The 19,667-nt window shown below is 37.4% G+C and overlaps 1 protein-coding gene across 2 annotated transcripts in view; it reads left to right on the top strand.

Annotated features, from left to right (window-relative positions):
- Positions 1-626: 626 nt before the first annotated feature.
- Positions 627-19,667, top strand: part of SYT1 (synaptotagmin 1) — a 255,317-nt gene continuing 236,276 nt past the window's right edge. For both annotated transcript variants that reach the window (XM_031055590.1, XM_031055591.1), the window contains exon 1: positions 627-717. The gene's annotated coding sequence lies outside the window, so the exon portion shown is untranslated. The remainder of the gene's footprint in view (positions 718-19,667) is intronic.

Here is a 19,667-nt window from a genome sequence, read left to right as displayed (position 1 = left end):
CTAGTTATAGCTGTGGGGGAAAAGTCATATGAATTCCTTTAATTTACCAGAATATGAGATTTTATAGAAGGCAAATAGAAGAGCAGAGAAGGAAAAAAATATATAGTATAATCAGAATAGTTCTAGGAAAGAAATAGTTTTGAGTCTAAGATTCAATTGACTGATATCACTTTTGCCCCTTAATCCAAACTGTTCTGAAATTGTCTTTTTGTGTATAGAAGTTAAAAAGTGTTCAAGTGTAAATCCATGTCTTTCCAGTGTCATGTGAATTCACTGAGCATGCTAAGTTAAGGAATCTTTTGGGTTACAGCAGTAGAATGACATGGTGTGCACTTCACTTGGCTCAGTGATGAAATCTACAGAAATATATAATATTGGAGCACACCAAGAAAACAGTCCAAATCAATCCGTGATGACGAAATTTTGTTCATGTTATTTTCTTCTGTGTCTCTTAACAGTCTGATTAAATCTTACGATAATCAGCTACGGGCAATCAGCTGAAAGCAGTGAACAAACCAAGTCCATTTAAAAGAGTTTTTAAGCAGCAGTTGTTCATGGGCAAAGATGGAAAATACAGCACTACAGGTACTGGTAAATTGTTTACGTTGAATGTCTTTCTTTTAAAGGGAGAAAAGGAATAATTTTCTGAACTGTGAAGAAGAAGACCCTCCATTCAAGATTCCCCGGTGAACCCTGCATTGATGCCAATCATATAAGGTATTTTAAACCAACAAGATTCTGTTACCTTCTATAACCTATTAAATGCTTTAATCCATGGCACTTTACAAGAATTAAAATGGAGATAGTAAAGAAATTAAAGAAATCACTTTTTCTGATGCACATTTTGTTAGATTAATGAACATGTAATTTTGTGGTAATACATGATATTTCATTCTGACATTAAAGATTAAAAAATCCAGTTGATTTGCATTTCTTGTTGAGATAGTAGTTGTATTCTTTGCCTTCTTTCACCATCAATTTATGTTTTATCAAATCCCTAGCTGTCATGGTTCATTATCCATAGATGATCTTGAGCAGCCTTGCATCACAAAAAAATATGCTGTGGCATCTGCCATTGTGCACCACTAAACAGATCGCTTCTGAGTAGGGTTTGTCTTTGATTAGTACATTCAGCAGTGTGTGTCCTTATATTTTTGCCTGTATCTTATGCAATGTAGCTGCTTAGAGAAAGGTACTGTGATTTTCCAGGTTGCAGATAGAATGTCTGCTGTGCCTTTTTAGCTGATGAGTTCCATTTGAGTTAATGCTTGTACACCTCAATCTCCACCAGGCAGTCCCATTGCTTCTGTAGTAATTTCATAAAATTCAGTATCAGTGATGTAGACAGAATAGTGAAATTAGGAGGTGTGATTATAGTATTAGGCTTGTATTCTAGACCTTTTTCTGATTTTAGGAGCCAAAAATTAAATTCATGTCATAATTGTATTAACAGTGTAATAACATCCAGATATAAATATATTTAATATAGAAGTCTTTATTTCCTGCAGGGTACTTACATTGGTAAAGAGACTCTTCCTTTTTAAAAGACAGGAGTTAGACTTAATGATCGTGATGGGTCCCTTGCAATTCAGCATATTCTATGATTCTATCAAAAATATTTAATCTTCTAATTCCCCTGAATCTGTTCCGGTTCCACCAAAACTTGAAAATAAATTTTGATTGAAGTAGTAGTGTGTTCATCGCAGTGATGAAATTAATTTCCATCTCTGTTCACTATCTTGCATATCTCAGTTACAGGCAGTTTCTTCTGAGAATATGAAATATTATCTTATGAATGTGTCTGGGAGTAAGTCACCAATGTTATAACTCAGACTAATTTAAATGAAAGCAAATGTTTTGGGATTTGAAAGTTGAACATCCATTTGAACAATAGCTTCAAGGACCTGCATGCACATTTGACTGTCTTGTGCCCTGAAGAGTATTGCTACTAAAGAGATGATCCACATGGACCCGTGAGTTACAATGAGGTTCTCAGGAATGTGAAATAGAATAAAGTTTTCTGTAAGGTAAATATGAAGTGGGAAAGCAAATGAAAGCAAAAGTGGAATATCAATGAATCTAGGAGAATTTTTAAAAAAATCTATACTGGTAACCTAAGATTGCAGCAAAACCTGAGGACCTGATGCACAAATCTGAACTAGAAATGCTTCTTAATTTGTCACCTGAGTCAGAGAATTTGTTTGGTAGGTCCCCTAGCATGCTGATGTCTATATAATATATTACAAAATGGGTTAAAGGGGTTGCTGTAATAAGCAGAGTTAGTAGGAAATGCCTTCTGAGACTTTTTGAGTGTTAGGAAGTGATTAGTAAAATATAAAAAAATTTGAAATTTTTAAGTGTTACAAGGAGTCTTCCTACTTAAAAACACTGTTATACTGGCAAAAATATTCCTTTAAAGTGTTTTAGATGCAATTTCTCTTTAATACTACTTTTCATTTAGAAATATTTATGGTGTGTAGATTTTGGTATTTTTTGCTTTGGAGGTATTTATTGCTTGATAGTAACAGGGATGAAAGCAGTTCTCCTCTCACAGGAACTATTATTTCCAGTGTAGTTGCTTTAAACATTCTAAAAAGGCAGAATGGTGCTCAGGCCACCTAAGGGAATATCCACAGAGCACAGAGAAAGACTGTAAATAGTACAGATCCAGAATCAGGAGGCCCCAGACCAACCAGTCTCAATGGTCTGACCCATTTAAATTCAAGATACCATGCTAGTTGATAGCAAAACTCTCATGAGTTCTTTCCCATTTTCCTGCCCTGGAAGTGTTTATTTTCTAGCCCATTTGTGAAGAACAAGGAGCCCTGGAATCCTGGGACTGTGCAAGAAATAAGGAGTAAGGTATTGTTTGCAATGAACACTAAAATTATAGGCAAGCAAAGGTTGATAGACTGTAAACCTCTTTCTAAAAATAAAAGCATTTTAAAAATTTCCTATTACTATATTATTACCTCCTTTTTTCTGAACTAACTCTTCATTTAATTTCTCTTTTGAGACTCAACTTTTCACTGGTAAATTCAAGTCCCTATGCTGTAGATGGATACATCTTGCCTCCTTTAATCATTGCCATTTTAAAGGTAAACCATTAAGCAACAGTGAAAATGGAGTGTTACATAGATCTATGGTGTGTGCATCCATGAAAAATAGGGAGAACAAATAATGCAAGAATTACTTTAATCAATGTGTTGAAATTAAGCTCTTTATAACCTCCTTAGCTGAAAGTAAATTCAACTATTTTATACTGACAACATAAGCTGCAATGAGATTTATGGGCTTGGATGATTCAGATTGAATCAGATGCAACGAAGACTTCTTTGGGGAAAACAAAATTTCACAAACTAATACAGTCAAGTTCAGATCTTACTTTTCCTGAAAGAAAGAGAATAAAGCTGCTGATGCAGAAAAGGGCCTCTTTCTTCCCACAGTGCTGCACTTACTGTGTTACAGTCTAAACCAGCAGCAATTATACATAAGCTGTTAAACAACATGAGAACAATCAAACAGTTGGCTCACTGAGCCAGAGGTGGGACTGGGAGCCCTTGCTGTTTATCCCAGTCAATCTCAGCATCAGTGATGGTCAGAAACCAGACACTCATTCTCCTGCATATGTTTGTGTGGTGTGGGGAATGTGCCTTTTCTTTCCTTTTTGGCAGGCAAAAAAAAAGAAACTAAAACTATGTGAGAAAATAATAGTTTTATGGGGAAAGTATGCACCTACAAGTGCACACCATATCTGGGAAGAGAATTGTGGCTTTTAAACTGGTTGGATAAAAGCTCCATTAGATTGCTATAGGATGAAGCCAAGAAGCTGGGAAAATTCAGAACTGTTTTGAATTGACAGGGCAGTTAGAGTTAATTACTTGGACACAAAGGAATACGAAATAAATTTGCTGACAACATTAAATTGGGAGGAATTGTCAACTCCCTTGAGGGCAGAGAGGCCCTACAGAGAGACCTTAACCAATCACCAACCATATGAAGTTTAACAAGCGCAAGTGCTGGCTTCTGGGATGGGGCAACCCTGGGTGTAAGGACAGACTGGGGAATGAGATGGTAGAGAGCAGTGCCATGGAAAGGGACCTGAGGGATCCTGGTTGAGGGCAAGTTGCAGACAAGCCAGCAGTGCCCTGGCAGCCAGGAGGGCCAACCCTGCCCTGGGGGGCATCAGGCCCAGCATCACAGTCGGGCAAGGGAGGGGATTGTCCTGCACTGCTCTGCTCTGGGGCAGCCTCACCTCAAGTGTTGGGGGCAGTTCTGGGTGCCACAATATGGAAAATACATGAAGCTATTAGAGAGCATCCACAGGAGGGCGGCAAGGATGGAAAAGGGTCCAGAGGAGAAGCCATATGAGGTCACCTGGTTTGTTCAGCCTGGAGTAGAGGAGACTGAGGGGAGACCTCAGTGTGGTTTTCAATATCCTCATGAGGGAAGGAGGGGCAGCAGGTACCCATCTCTTGACTCTCATGACCAGTGACAGGACCCAAACAAATGCCTGAAGCTGTGTCAGGGGAGGTTTAAGTTGGATATCTGGAAAAAGCTTTTCAACCAGAAGGTGGTTGGGCACTGGGACAGGCTCCCCAGGGGAAGTGGTCACACCACCAAGCCTGACAGAGTTCAAGAAGCATTTGGATAATGCTTTTTAGGCACATAGTGGGATTCTTGGGGCCAGGAGTCGGACCCTTCCAACTTGAGTTGGATCCCTTCTAACTCAGCATATTCTGTGTTTCTGTGAGTGAATTATTTTAAGATTTTAGGTGGAAGAGGAAGACCCCAGGTGTAGGGCAGAATGAATGGCTAAGTGGGTAGGGTATTCTTTCATGGACTGAATTATGTTACAGGTAACTACTGCAGAGGTCATGCCCATTTGTTAAATGATTGACCTTGTCATTTGTCACAGAGAGGATACCAAATTAGTAGACCATAAATTTAGATTGGTTCAGAAAGTCCTCTGGTCCTGTCACAGGTTTGGTCAAGCAATGTTGAAAAAATTTTGTGACAAATTGCCTCAAAAAAACCCAGCAGGATATTTCTTACTATCTTTACATCTGAATAAATCAGGATGGACATTTTAAGAAACCCCAGTGTGAAGCTGGGGAAATGGCTGTGATCCAAGTCTCATAAGCATAGTCATTCTCTGAGGTACATTGAAACCATGAGCCTGAAGCCCTCCAAGGGTATAGTTTCATGATAGTGTGTTCGCTGGAAGTGGTGATCTTTTGCTCCCTTTTTGTTCCAGCACTAAAAATGAACAGTAGTTTTCAGCCAGATAAGCCTTATTGCTGCCTCAAAAGAAAATAGTGCAGTGATGTGCATGTGAAAAGTAGGGCAGGATCTCTTCTCTTTTGGCAGTAGCAAAGCCTTAAATCAGTTTAAGCAGCTTTTGAAACCTCTCCAGAACTTTGAGCCTTCACAGAAGGTGGCTGTGGGCATCAGGTGGTGGAACAGCATATACTTTCTGTGTAGCAAGTGTTGCTCACCTCACTGTCAGCAAGTGTGCTTAGCATTGTAATAAGTAATGAACTTTGGTCACTTTTGTATAATTGGTCTACCTGAATTTGTAAAATTCAGTTCCCAGATTTGATTCCCAAGAGCAGTGGGCTGACCTCAGCTGGCTGCCAGGCTCCCACCCAGCCCCTCTGTCGCTCCAGGTGTCTCAAGATGAGGGCAGGGACATCACTTGCCTTAACAGACAAAACAGGCTCATCTTGAGGGATATTAACTTAATTTATTGCTGATTAAAATAGATTGGTATGGTGAGAAACGAGGATGAAACCTAAAACACCTTCTCCCCTTGTTCTTCTCAAATGCACTCCTCCATTCTCAACCCTTTTGCTTGCCCCCACTGAGCAGCACAGATTGATGGAAAGTGAGGTTTGTGACCAGTTTATAACAGCTGATCCCTGTCACTCACTCCTCATCCTCTTCCCCTTGTCCAACACAGGGACCTCCAGAGGCTGCAGGGGAACTTCCATGATCATGGTCCCCACTGTGGGCTGCAGGGGAGTCTCTGCTCCAGCCTCTGGGGCTCCTCCTCTCTCTCCTCCTCCTCTCACCTTGGTGTGCACAGGGCTGTTTCTCACACTTTCCCCTCTCATTTCTCACTGCTGGTGGTTTTGCACTATCATAAGTGGTTGAGCACCATCTTAAATACATTTCCCAGAGGTGTTCCCAGGGGGTTTTGTCCTCACCTGGGCTCAGCTGTGCCCTGTGGTGGGTGCAGTGGGGGCATCTGGAACCTGCTGTGACCAGCCCTGGGCAGACCCTGCCTCTCCTCCCAGTGCCCTTCAGCCTCTACTGCAAGCACCAGGACAGAGGTGCCCCAGACACCAGTGTCTCTCAAACAGTTTGAGCAGCCAGAGAAAGTAAAGGCCATTTTCTCAGGATAGTCTGGAAGATTTGAGGGTCTTTTTTCTAACCTCATCTCACAGCAAGTGAGCAGGTTTTGCACGTAACCCTTTCTATGTGGCATTAAAAAGAAAAAATATTAAAATTACATTCCTTCCCTTAAAATATTTAAAAATACTTGCCTTCTGTATCACCGTGAATCCAATTTTATTATGTCCTGCATGTGCAAAATGTGCCAGAGAACAGACCCAGCCCATGCTGGGATAGCAACTGGAGTCATGCAGACCTGCTATGTCCCTTCTTGTGCCTGCCTCTGCTTTTGGGGCTTCCTGTTCTTTGCACCCTTGGTTAGGGCACTGTCCTGAGGTAAATACATCCTCTGCTGTCCTCCCACTATTTCTTTGGTAAACTGGGTGAATACAAATTCCTACTTTATTATCTATGACTCTGTCTGTTGGTGTCAGAATGGTGGTGGCCCAACCAGAGCGGTGCTTTGTCCTTTGCTGTATGACAAACTGCTTGGAGCTGTTGGCACAAACAGCTGGTTTGTTTTGTTCTCACATTAAAAGAAGATGCGATATGAAACCTTGTATATTTTAAAACTGCAAATTCTTATCTGTGTCTGACAGATCTCATCACTGTGAGAGGTCCAAAATTTGTAATTCTCTATAAAATTTAATTATCTGGCACTTTCCAACAACAGCTTGTCTACCACTGACATGTAGAATTTCATTTTGTTCAAACATCTTTTGTGTGTGTCTTCTTGATATTGATAACAGAGACTTGTACTAATGCTTATCTCTTTTTGATTCTGAAAATGTAATAAAGAAGAAAAATACAAAGTAATAGCTACATACATTAGTTAGGCAGACATCCATCAAATCTTTGTATCAGACTTAGCTTTGCAGATATCTCAAGAAACAGAGACTATGAAAGCAGCTGTAGGGTGGCAAACATGCCCACAAAACCAAATAAATCATTGCCAATACAGAAAATGAACCAAGACAGACTTTTCTTGTTCATTGATGAGTTTCTTTCTTCTCTTTTCCAGTTAGTTTTCTGAACAAATTGTTACATACTAATTAGCATTAGTACTAGCAATAATTAACCATAATTGGTCTCTTCGTAGCTACCATAACTGAACTCTTCCACATATCTGAATCTTGGGTCCATTCCCCAAATTCTGAGGGATGTGAGTAAGGTAGGAAGTCACTGAAAAGTGGGAAAGTAGTCTTAATAACATGTTGTATACAGATAAGAATAGTCATTTAGAAAAAGCATGGAATCACAAACACATACAACATCATCTCATCAGTAAAAGAAATCCATCATTAAAGAACTAGAAATATAAATACATGCAACTGTAGGCATAACTCTTGCTTTGTAGTTTCCAGTTTAAATGACTGAAAATAGTGGATATTTATATGTAAACATATTTATATACATGACTTTGCCTTTTACTTGTGGATAATATGGACAGATGTACATATTGGCAGTATTTGGGACATATTATAGAAAAACAGGAAAATGTGGTGGTATTATTCAGTATATGCAGAGGTCTATTTGTACAGTGTTTGTTTGCAAGACACTATTTTTTTGGCATATATTTCTTGATTGTAAATTGCTGTATTTGCACAATGATCCTGTAATGACGCTTTGACTTTGTAACCCTTGTTCTGAGCAGCCAGATTCATTGCTAACTGAAGACTGAATGCAGAAGCCAGTATGTTTCCCTGGCAGGGTATCTGATTTGATGAGAAGTACAGTGGCAGTCTGCTTTATATTGTGGGAAAATTAAAAGTATTTTTAGCTTTCTGATAGGCTGTAAATAAGCTTTGATAGCAGTAAACAAGTTTCAGCTATGCTGTGTGACAGAGAACTGTGTGCATGGTGTGGCATGCTTCTCAGAAGAAGCACAGATAGAAGCCAAGATTTCTGAACTCATCACATAATTCTTTAAAAGCTTGTATTAAAGAAAAAGCAAGGTGGGAACAGCTGTGTGAAAACCATACCCCTGATGATCAAAACACAGGTGAGGAAGATATGTGCTGACTGATGAGGGATTTTATATTATCCCTAGGCAGATAAACCCAAATTGAGTAGCTAAGGCTGTCGTATTTCAGTTCCCAGACCAGATCCTGCTGGTGTGGTGGCTTTCAAGTCAGCTATTATGGATTGTCAACATGGAACCTCCTGAGCAAAGCGCGTGAGGCTGTGCAGCTAGAACTAAAATAAAAGCTGTAAAACAAACAGCTATCACTCTTCACATACCCTGTACCAGGTCCAAGAGAGAACACATCGTGCACACTGCCCAGTGCTTCTTTCATGTATGCATGCATGAGGATGGATAGGTGGATCAGTTATGGAGAGTGTAAACACAGCCAGCAGGTGGGACAATCAAGGACATCTGGTATATTGGCTTTTGTAAGTAAGATTTAAAGTCTATTGGAATAGTACAAAAAAAGTTAAGAGGGAGCAGGTGGAGATAGGAGAGAAAGCTTCCATCCTGTCACACTCTTAACTCCCTCTCTGTGTTAGGAACAAATGGCTGCAGTGAAATAGGATCTGCTTCCTTTTTGTAATCCTGAATGCCATTAAAAAAATATTATTATGGAGAAATTACGCACATCAAGGTAGAGAATGCAGCTCTACTTTTCAGGGACAGAGGAAGAAACAGAAGGAAGCACTTGGGCATTCTTAGAATATGTGATTAATTTTGGCAGGGTAGAGGCAAGGTAGCTTTAGTGAATTTTGTGAAAGACAGCTGTTGCTTTTTTGTGTGACATCGGAAGTCTAACCTGTATCCGTTAGAATTTCTTTGTACTGCAGCAAATAACAGTTAAATAAGACTGGCAAATTGTTTCAGCACAAACTAGTTGTATGTGAAAGGTGTTGGCTGCAAAATTTCATTCCACTGCTGCAGAACTGTACATAATGCATATACAAGGGTAGGCTGGACATACTTGTAAGCTCAAACTAATTTTGTAGATAAGTGGTTTGCAGCACAGTAATGTACAGATTTAAAAAATCTTTTCAGTCTCTCTACTGCTGTGTGTCAGGTGCTTCTTTTTTCACTAGCAGCCAAATAGTTATTTCTAGATTAAAATATTCCCTGGATGTGCTGCTGAAAGATGGATAGTTTCAGACCATACTATAGCAAACAGTGTTTTAACATGCCCATTTTACCATTGTTTGTAAATGGCATGAAAGCAACCAGCCTTGCAAGTCGCTGTCCTATGTCTTTATGTGGAGAATGTTACATAATAAATGTGAGAAACATTCATGCTGTAGGTCTATAATACAGCCTTGTGCTTATGACTGCTCAAGTGTGTTCTTGAGCAGCACATATATAATGCCAACCCATCAGTTATTCAGTCAATTTGGTGTCTGGGAGTCAGCTGCTTCAGATACATTGTTTTTAAATAGGATGGACATGAAAAATGTCATTTTGAGTTGGGTAGTTGTTACATTAACTTTCTCATCCTGCTCTATTGCATGTTTGTATAAGACTTCTCTCACTATTGTGTATGTGCAATTTAGCAATGTCCAATTTTACACCATTTGCAAACCTCTTTTCATGCTGTTTTGTCAGCAATGATGTAGGGTATGCTATTAATCCAGCTTTTGTAAAAAAATACTTTTTTTAGATCAGAAGTTGGCAGTGGCATGGTAGCAGCGGTACCATGAATAAACTGGTTTCAATAAATTGTAAGCCAGTTTGAACACTTTGTCCATGGAAAGTTTGAACAAGTAAAATGTTTGAGCCTAGAGGTGTGCATGCGTTAGCCACATTCTGCTGCTCAGAGGATCACCTCCTCCCAGCTGGGTTGTGGTAGCAGAACTCAGCCACCCTTCCTGGCCTTTCATACCACATTTTGAGAGGTACAGGTATCTGGTGGGGCATCTTCTACATAACCTGTCTCTAAGGGTATTCTTTTGAATGATAAATTACCTGATGGTGTATTTTTTAGATTGCAAACTCTTTATGGGGGAAGGATGTTTTATGTGAGCAATTTCCAGTGAAGTACAGGAGTTCCTTTCTCTTTTTGAATACAGGTCAGCAGTGGTTGGTTGTGTTTCCCATAAGCACCACAGTCAGCCCTTCTGATCTGTCTTGGGGTTTACAGAGAAAAATACATGTCTGCAATTTTGTAGCACAAAAGCATCCAAAATAAGTTTTCTTAATCAAATTCAGGTGTTGTATACATACGTCATTAAAGGATGACACCTTGAAATAAAGATTGTATCCCACCTGAGAATTGTTGAGATAACTTTGCATGTTTGGTTATGTTGATTTTAGTGGAACAATTTGTGAGTTAATATGCTAGCCAAACACACTAGTCACTGTCAGCAACTAGTGGACTCAGTGCTTGGCCAGGACTGGAGATAAATCTGAATCTAGTTAAAATTACAACATGATGTTCATTAGCTTCAGCAAGGGTAATTTCTGAGACAAAGTGTTGCTATCACCCAACATGTTAAATAAACAGTTGGACTAAGCAGATGGTGGGCAGAGATCAATGACTTTCCATTAAACTATAGGTAATTTCTCAGTAGGAAATTACTTACATTCCCAAAAAGGATCATGCACCAAATTCCTGATACTGGTTTATAATTGTAAGAAATCTCCCAGTCAAGTGTTCGTGCTCTAGAAAGATGAAGAGGCACAAAACCTTACAGACATTTTGATCTTATGTATTCTGGAATACCTCAACTCTTCACTCTGCTGGATATGGATAGGAATCAGCTTTGCACTGAATTTTGCCACTAACTTATTTGTATGATGAAGGTTCATTTTCTCAGTATTACAGCAAAACTCTACTGTTGCAAAATAGCGCCCTTACATATAGTATTAAGTGTGTAGAAGATTGACTGCTTCATATATTTATGTCTGCTTACATGGGATTTTGTGGGAATAAGGTACAATGGATGTTAATATAATAATAAGATGTTAAGGATGTAGATATGGAGACATTACTTGGTCCTTTTGATTACTTGTTGTATAAAATCTTTATATAACTTGAGAAAAGATCCATCATCTTTACTTTTCATTTAGCCATATCATGTCTTACTTTCAAATTAAAAGCAGACACATCAAAGTTGAAAGTTGTTTACTCAACCTTTTCAGTTTAGTTGTTTCATTATTTCCATGCTGGTTTGTTTTTTGTTTTTGTTTTTTTATTATGTACCTTAATCATAATTTAGCAGTTCCTGGTGGTACTTCTGCTAATCTGTGATGTAACAGTGGGTTGCAGTGAGATGACTCGATGAGGGATGGGTTTCTGACTTGATCCTCCTGATAAATGATATCTTGCCTGAGTACATTATGTTCATTTGACTTAGCCTGTTTTTGATTTACCGCAATACATTGGTTTTAAGAACTCTTTGACATTTCAGGAGCTTGTTGATTGGCACATCAGTTGTATCCTTGAGGATAGGAAAAACTATCTGAAGAGCAGGATGGAAGGCTGGAGGTGGTTATACTTTCTGCCCTTCAGTTTTTCTATCTAGCCATCACAGGAGTGTGGAACTGGATAAGACTTTCTGAATTTTTAAACACAAATGGCTGTTTATGTCTGTGAACGTTCCAGTCTTGATTTGATAATATCTTTTCCTACCCAACACAGTAATTTATAGAAAAACAGCCAAAAGTGTTTGACATAATGAGATATGAATGAGGGGTAAGAAAAAGTAGATTATTATAATAGATGAATAATAGATCATTATTCTTACCTGAGGCTTTTTATATCTCTATGTATTATAGACGTAGATGGATCTAGACAGTGCCTCTGCATGTTGGCACTTTCTGACAACCAATTTCTAGTCTGCTTTACTTGTAAATACTAATGAAAAATACGTAATTGTGAATTGCTGTAAGAATGTATTTTAATATTAAAAAGGGATAAAAACTAACCTTAAGATGACAATTTAATTTTTTCTCTCATTAAGTGAAACTTACCTTATAAAAATTTTTCTTTTTATGTTTTGGTTTCTTGTTTTGCTTTTTTTTAACCAAAGTATGATTGGCTTGGGTTGTGTGGGGTTTTTTTGTTGGTTTTTGTTTGTTTGTTTGTTGGGGTTTTTTTTTTTTGTTTTTTTTTGGTTGGTTGGTTGGTTGGTTGGTTTGGTTTTTTGTTTTTTTGTTTGTTTTTTTTTTGAGGGGAGAGACTTTTATTCTTTTTTTCTCTGTAGAGACAAAACTCTTGTCTTTTTTTGGCAAAGCCTTACTCAGCCTTCCTTATCTCTTGTGTGTTTTTGCAGTACCAAATACACCCATGAAACAAGCAGATGCAAAAACATCCATGAATTACTTCAGGCTGGTGTTAAAAGGTTGCTTATGTTGGAGTATCATTAACTTACAAATTAAATTTCATGTTCAGGTTGCCTGTAGACTGGGCTCCAATTGCATCAGCCTTCCAGATACCATGTACTTATACTCACAGTGTATACACTTTAAACCAGTCTCTGGATTAGGGTTTTGTAGCCAAACATCTTATAAGTCTATGTGTAATGCTTTTATTAGAAAATTACTTGATTTGTTTCATTACTATATGATGTTGAGATGGAAAAATTAATTTAGCTAATCTGAATTAGTGTCTCTGATTTCCTGAAACGTGATTCTTTTAAAAAATTGTATTAATATGGTTATGCTGGGACTAATAAAGATGTTTGGGAGCAGCTTGAAAAAAGTTATAAATGAACACAGAAACAGAAATTATGATTTTGGTAAGACTGTTCAATGTATAATGAAGAAAAATGTTCTGAGGAGTAAATCAGGAGAGACAAGAAGTGAGCAAGAGTTGAGGAGAAGGCAAGAAGATTATGATTACCAAGAAAGAAGGAAGTTAGGACTGGATAGAATTTTTCACTTTGAAGGGATAAAGTTCTGTATGTTTGATTTTGTGAAGAAGGGAGAATTTAAGTGAAGGGCAAGAGTTTAAACATATCCTGAGCTACTGCAGATTTTTTTTCTATTAATAAAGCTAAGCACTGAAGAATAGATATAGGTAAGGATTTAGAGAAGTCAAAGTTTTTCTGGGCTAGCTATACTAAGTTTGAGCTACTGTCAGGCCACTTAGAGTAATGAAATTGGAAAGGAAGTTAAACATGCATAAAAGGGAGCTGGCTGCTTGTGTAAAAGAGATGAGCCATTGACTCACAAATTACGGCTGAATCCATGCATAATGTTCAGCAGAGAAAATATTAAAAGTTAGGAGAGTCTGGTATGATAGGGAAAAGAAACTCTAAGACAAAAACTGGATGAGTGAAAATTAAACTGCAGGCCCACAGAATCTGAAATAGATAGAAAGAAAAGGAATAATGTGGAAGGCTGTGGAGGTGTTAGGATGGCAAGATTTAAGACTTTGATAAGAATTGATCTGTGTAGTAGAAAACACAGGTAAGGAAAGAAGAGAACATGTATCTTATAAGGATTCTGTAAAATTCTGTTTAAAAATACTTCTGAAAGATAAGGGATGAAGATGGTACTGTGCTATGAACAGTAAGATGGCAAATGGAGGTGAAGATCCTTTAGTTTAGATTGCATGTGGACCAGAAATCTCAGTGTGGCAGAGTCACAGGTTATTGATGAACTGAATGAAATAAAAGGAATGGATGGAGACAGATAGTGTAAGTATGGTAGTGTGATTATCAAGAAGTAGTAGAGCAAGAGGAAGATGCCTCAGTAAATACAAAAAGAAATTAAAGAGAAGGCAAAGGAGAGAAGAAGTAGGCCTATTGATTTTCTTTCAGTTAAAAGCCTGAGTTACCAAACATGTTGCAAGTAGGCATGGGGCGGTAAAACCAGATCCATCGAGGTGGCTTTGGACAGATGCAGACACTTAACAGCTGCCAAATAGTGGCACAGAGGATTTAAGCAGCTGTGAATCCCCTTAACAGTCTTTTCACTGCCTTCATGTGTTCCATTCCTTCTTCAATGCAACACAGAGAAGTATCATCTTTTTTTCCTCCGGTATATTACTTCCTTGTCCATCTTCCTATTTTAATTCTGCTGCATTTATAATCTGTGCAGTACTATTTCAGGTTCACTGGTACCTCCTATGATCATTTTATTCTTCTTTCAAATACTGAACAGATTCAGAAGTCTTGAAGCCTTTCATCAAAAAGTAACCTTTTAATCTCCAGATAAGCTTTCCAGGTCTCCCTACTAAAGAATTTAAATATCCTTGACTCTAGTGTCCTGAACTGCTAGTGACATTTTGAGACTGGTATCTAAGATGTAGCTTGCATTTTGGAGTTGTTTAGTCTTTTTTTTAGAAACACAAAGTCAACCATCTTATTTTTAAATTTAGTTACCAGATTTCTGTTTTCTTTGCTCCAGAAGCAGTTATCTGACTATCTCAAGTACCAAAACACACTGCATGTCAAAGTTATCCATTTCTACAAATGGATAAAACATTCTAACAGGTGACTGGAAAAAACTAGCTAAAATTAACTAAAACCACCTAACTAGATTGTGTTAACAACATGAGATTAAACATCATGACGTTACTGAAAAATTTAACACCTGGATTCATTACAACTGCTAAATGAATATGCCTTTTGAAGAAGTTTGTCTTCAGAGAAAGAAATGTTTTGAGCATGAAGAAAAGTGGTATGTGTGTCAAATGTTGAACAGTTCAGTATGTCAAAAGACATTTTCTTGTAACAGGCATATGTAATTTTTGAAAAGATACTGGCCCATAACCTACAGAAATTTTGGTTGTGAGTTCATTACAGCTTTGGTTGTGATTTCTGCTTAATGAATGCTGCTATACATATCTCTTTTGCCATTATTTCAACTTGCAGAATAAGCAAGTTTCATCCATTAAATTTGATCTTTTCTTGAGTCTTGTGTATTAGAAGTTGGCCTTTGTCACATTTTTACCCATTGGGAAGATAAATGGCTAAATCATTTTTATCTGGTTTGCATTAGAGGAAGCTGAAGCTCAGAGACTAAGCCTTTGAAATCATACATACAGGTATTGCAAAGATTAAAACCCGGAGGAGTTACATATAGCCTCTGACACAAAGATTTTTTAATGGAACCATTATTTTTCTTGATATATAAATAATCCCTGTGTTTATTCACCTTAGACCATAGTCCCTATTCAAATAGCACATGAATCTGTGCAGATCACCAATGCTGCTGTTTGCTGTGCCACTTGAAACATGAAACACAGTTCTGTGTTAGCCTTGGTTTACTTTCATGAAGTGTAAACACTTCCTGTCTTAAATTTCAGGCTGCTATCTTCTCAACATTTTCCTATGGCAGTATTTTCTTTATATTATTCTGATTTACAGACTGTATTCACAAATTTTATTTAATCTATTTTAGACAAGTTTTTATGTAATAATATGAATGATAAAAATGTTCCATTGCATTAGAGCGTTTTAAACCCAAGGCTATGCTAAGGAAGGGGTTTTATTGGCTAGTAGTGATGAGGTTCATGGGAAACTAATTTGAACAGGAGGAATAGCAGCAATTTTAATATCTTATTTTCCCATTTATTAATACTTAGGATATTTTCTTTAAAACACATAAGTAAAATCAGGAAATGTGAACTTCTTTCTTCCAACATACTAGCTACTCTTCAAGTGTTCTTGTTACTGCACAAGTTGACTGACAACAATGTCAAACACATAGTGCATATCATCAAGCACCTCTGTGCAAGCTCTGTGCTAATACCTGTGCTGGTAACCTGTACATTACTGATACTGAGGTAAACTTTTACCTGGGATTGAAATTGTGGTAGCAGGCTTTGGGTTTTAGATTTGTTTGTCTTGTGTTTTTCCACAAAACATCCATTTGACCTTTAAACAGCATTGCCCATAGTTAAACAGATGTAATCTTCAGCTATTTCTTGTGGTGTCTATAATCATAATGCTGTGCAAAATGGCAATTCCATTTACTGTAATTTGTGATAGATTAGGCTTAATTTTAAAGTAAAGTACATTTTTCAAAATCAGAATCACTTCAAATGTTAGCCAACAATAGCAGTGACAAGCTCGTGGGCCTATGACTACTCATACATTATTCGTAAAAAAAGACATTTCTAAAATGAATGAGTATTTGAGAAGATGCCGAACTGGTTGGCTAAGAGCTTTCTTTTTCTTTTTTTTTTTACTAAAAAAAGAGTAGAAGAGTAGAGTACTAAAAAAACTTTACCAAAAAAAGAGTAAAACTACTGAATGTATCTCCTTTCTCAGAAATATAAAATATAAAAAAGTTCCCATGTAGCCTTTCCCTTATAGTTTTCAAAATATTTCCTTCCCCTTTGTAACATATGTCTACATTTTTACTTTTCTCTCTCCTCTACAGTTTAGTGTCATGTTTCCATTAACTGCTAAATTCCTGAGCTAAGGTGTTTCTTCCTGCTCCCCAAACAGCTTTCACTTGTTCTTTTGCATTTTAACATGTAGTACTTTTTTTCATATGCTAATATTAAGGCCCTAGAGAAGAACTTTTTCATTGGTCTTTTGAAATGTTCCTCAAGTTTGATTGAAATCCATTCTATTAAAACTACCTTTTTGCTCCTTCCTTCTGGTGTAAGAAGTGGAAGTTCACCAAACCCGTTCAGTATTCCGAGCCAAAGTTTGTCTGCACTGTGGTTGCAGTCAAGTGTCCTAATACATGCAAGCAGTTTCAAGACTCCAGTGAATGTCAGTTCTATATAGAATCCGATTTACTGTCAAAGACACAATTTTTGTCTGGTCTAGTCCCCAAAAAAAAGACTTGGCACAGGCAGAATGCTGTGGTGAAGTGAAAGCCCAAGTATTTTAAATTAGTAGTTTTCATTGTAGTTTTCTTTGAGCCTCATTCCGTTTCATTCAAGTATTTCGATTCATCCCATTTTTGGAATTTGTTAGAATAATGCCTTCAAGTTTACCCTAAAAATAAGATTTGATGCAAAACTTGTAGACATCTTGGAAGCAAAATTTTGAATTTTCTGTTTTCTTAGAGTTTCACAATATATATTCAAAATTTTTATTAAACTATTTTGAGTATCAATAGTAAAAATGGGATCTTCTGGAGCTCAAACTTAATGGAATTTCCATTCCTTCAATTTCAAATTTTTTTTTTTTTGCCAGCGATTTCCATGGTGTTAGACTTCTTTCTAAGAGCTTTTGTGGTAGGCTTTTGTGATATGGAACATCCAACAGAAGAGCTGCATAGGGATACACTGAGACACTGAGACTGCCCAGGAGCTGCTGAAACAGTTTAGTCCAGTAAATTCTCCATAGTTTCTTTCTACTTAGTGTCCACTCCATGACTTCGGTGAAATTGTGCTTTTCTTTTCTGCTCCTCTTCCAGGTGGACACAGAATTCTACCCAAATTCATCACAGGTGGAATACCAGCTTTTATCTCTCAGCTCTGTCAACTACAGCTCAAGTAGCAGTTCAGATGTATAGGAAAAAATCCACTGCAGCTTTTGAACAGCTCAAACTTAAAACTCTGCTTGTGATACATATATATCTTCCAGCTTTAAAAAAAAGAGAATGGCTTTTTATGAACTACTTTTACCATGCAAACTCATTCTCCAAAACATTCATTTTCTTGATTGTGGGTGTGAAATTCTGATGCCATATTAATAATTCAGTGTGACAGATGGATTAACTAGAGGGCAGAACTTTTCTAGGGGATTAACTAGGGGTACAATATTTCTAAACTTTCAGCTGCTTGGCTTTGTAGCTTTGACAAAGCCATTGCTGAAAATTTGTTTAACCTGTCCATGTGAGTCTCTAAGCAATTTTGCATGTTGATTGACTAATCTACATATTAGATTAAGAGCTTCCTGTTACTGATCTACAAAATCTAGTCTCCTTAAGGTAACTGATAAATAAATGAAATGAGTAGCTAATTTAAGTCCAGTTGTTCATTAGATGGATAGGTAAAAGACTTACTGGAGCCTGCAGTAACAGTTTATCTGCATAAACACTGTAAATCAAAGCATGTTACCAGTGTCTGACAGAAGCGCTACATCTGCATAAACAACCTGATGAATACTTAAAAGACGCTGTAGTGCTGTCTCCAAGCCTACCTCAAACAAAATACCTTTCCTTAAGCAACTTTCTCCTTGCATTGCTGCAGACACAGAATGCTATAAAGAATACAGAAAGATTGACTCTCTCTATTTGTATAAATATATTTTCTTTTTCTGTAGCTCATTTTACTAGCAACTTTTCTACACTGGCATAAATAAAATAGTGTTTTCTACCAATAACCTTAAAATTGCTTTAGAATTCCACACTTCACTTTGTAGTGACACTTGCACTCTGAGCTGCTGCAAAACGTCATTTTGGGAAACAAATCCCATGTCAGTTTACATGGCAAGAGAGTAAATAGTACATTCATAGCTCATATGGAATCTGACAGTTGAAAACTGAAACAAATTACTTCGAAGGTCAACTCTCTTTTTCATTGACCTTGATATTATTAATGTTTGTAACCCAGAATGTAAATGAAACACATTTCCAAAGTTCTTCTCCATCAAAATAAATTAACAGCTTTTTAACTCACCTATTTACAAACTCTGGTTATTTTCAAACATATAATTTTAATCTACCTAAATCAATTTAACCAGGGAGAAGGCTAGGATGTGACTCATTTGCTTTATGCCAGTGGGTAGCATTGCACTGCTAAAGGAAGACATTGTGACAGATTTGTGTGCCAGAGAACCTTCTTGGTGTTTCCAGTTGACAGAATTTCCACAGCAGCTAATGTCCAAGCGTGGGACCCAGTGTGTGAAAAATATCTCATTTTTGGGAGATGTCGACATTTTTCACGCTTAAAACTGCTGGAACAATTCCTTCCAATAATTCCTCCTTTAATGGCAAGAGATTCTTTATTTCTGCTGTAGTGCTGCTTTGTAACAATAAGAGTAACCCAAATTATGAAAAGTAGATAGTTGTAGAAATAAAAAAGTGGCAAGATAAAGACCTGTTCTTTGATTGCCAGTACAATAAGAAACAGTTACATGAGGTCAGTACAGAATCAAACTATGATAGCTGTTCTCACTGCTTGTCTCTACAGAGAGCAAGTTGAAAGGGATTAAGTAATACTGAGATGGAATGCGGTCAGCACTTCTTGAAAAGAGCTTTTAGACTTCCAGTTAGGAAATTTTTTCTTGTCTTTACCTTGTTCTGTTCCATCTTTCATGGCAGTGAGCTGGAATTCTGGCCTGAAAAAAACATTAGAATTTCTGTGGTTGGCATCATAATTCAAGCTTTCTTTTTGTACACTAAGTATACAAATAACAGCAAAATACTGTCCAGGGCTGAACTGTAACTTCACTAAAAG

The sequence above is a fragment of the Geospiza fortis genome, unplaced genomic scaffold (assembly GCF_000277835.1).
Source record: "Geospiza fortis unplaced genomic scaffold, GeoFor_1.0 scaffold166, whole genome shotgun sequence".
In the NCBI taxonomy this organism is placed as follows: Eukaryota; Metazoa; Chordata; class Aves; order Passeriformes; family Thraupidae; genus Geospiza; species Geospiza fortis.
This window is presented reverse-complemented; position numbering and strand designations above follow the sequence as displayed.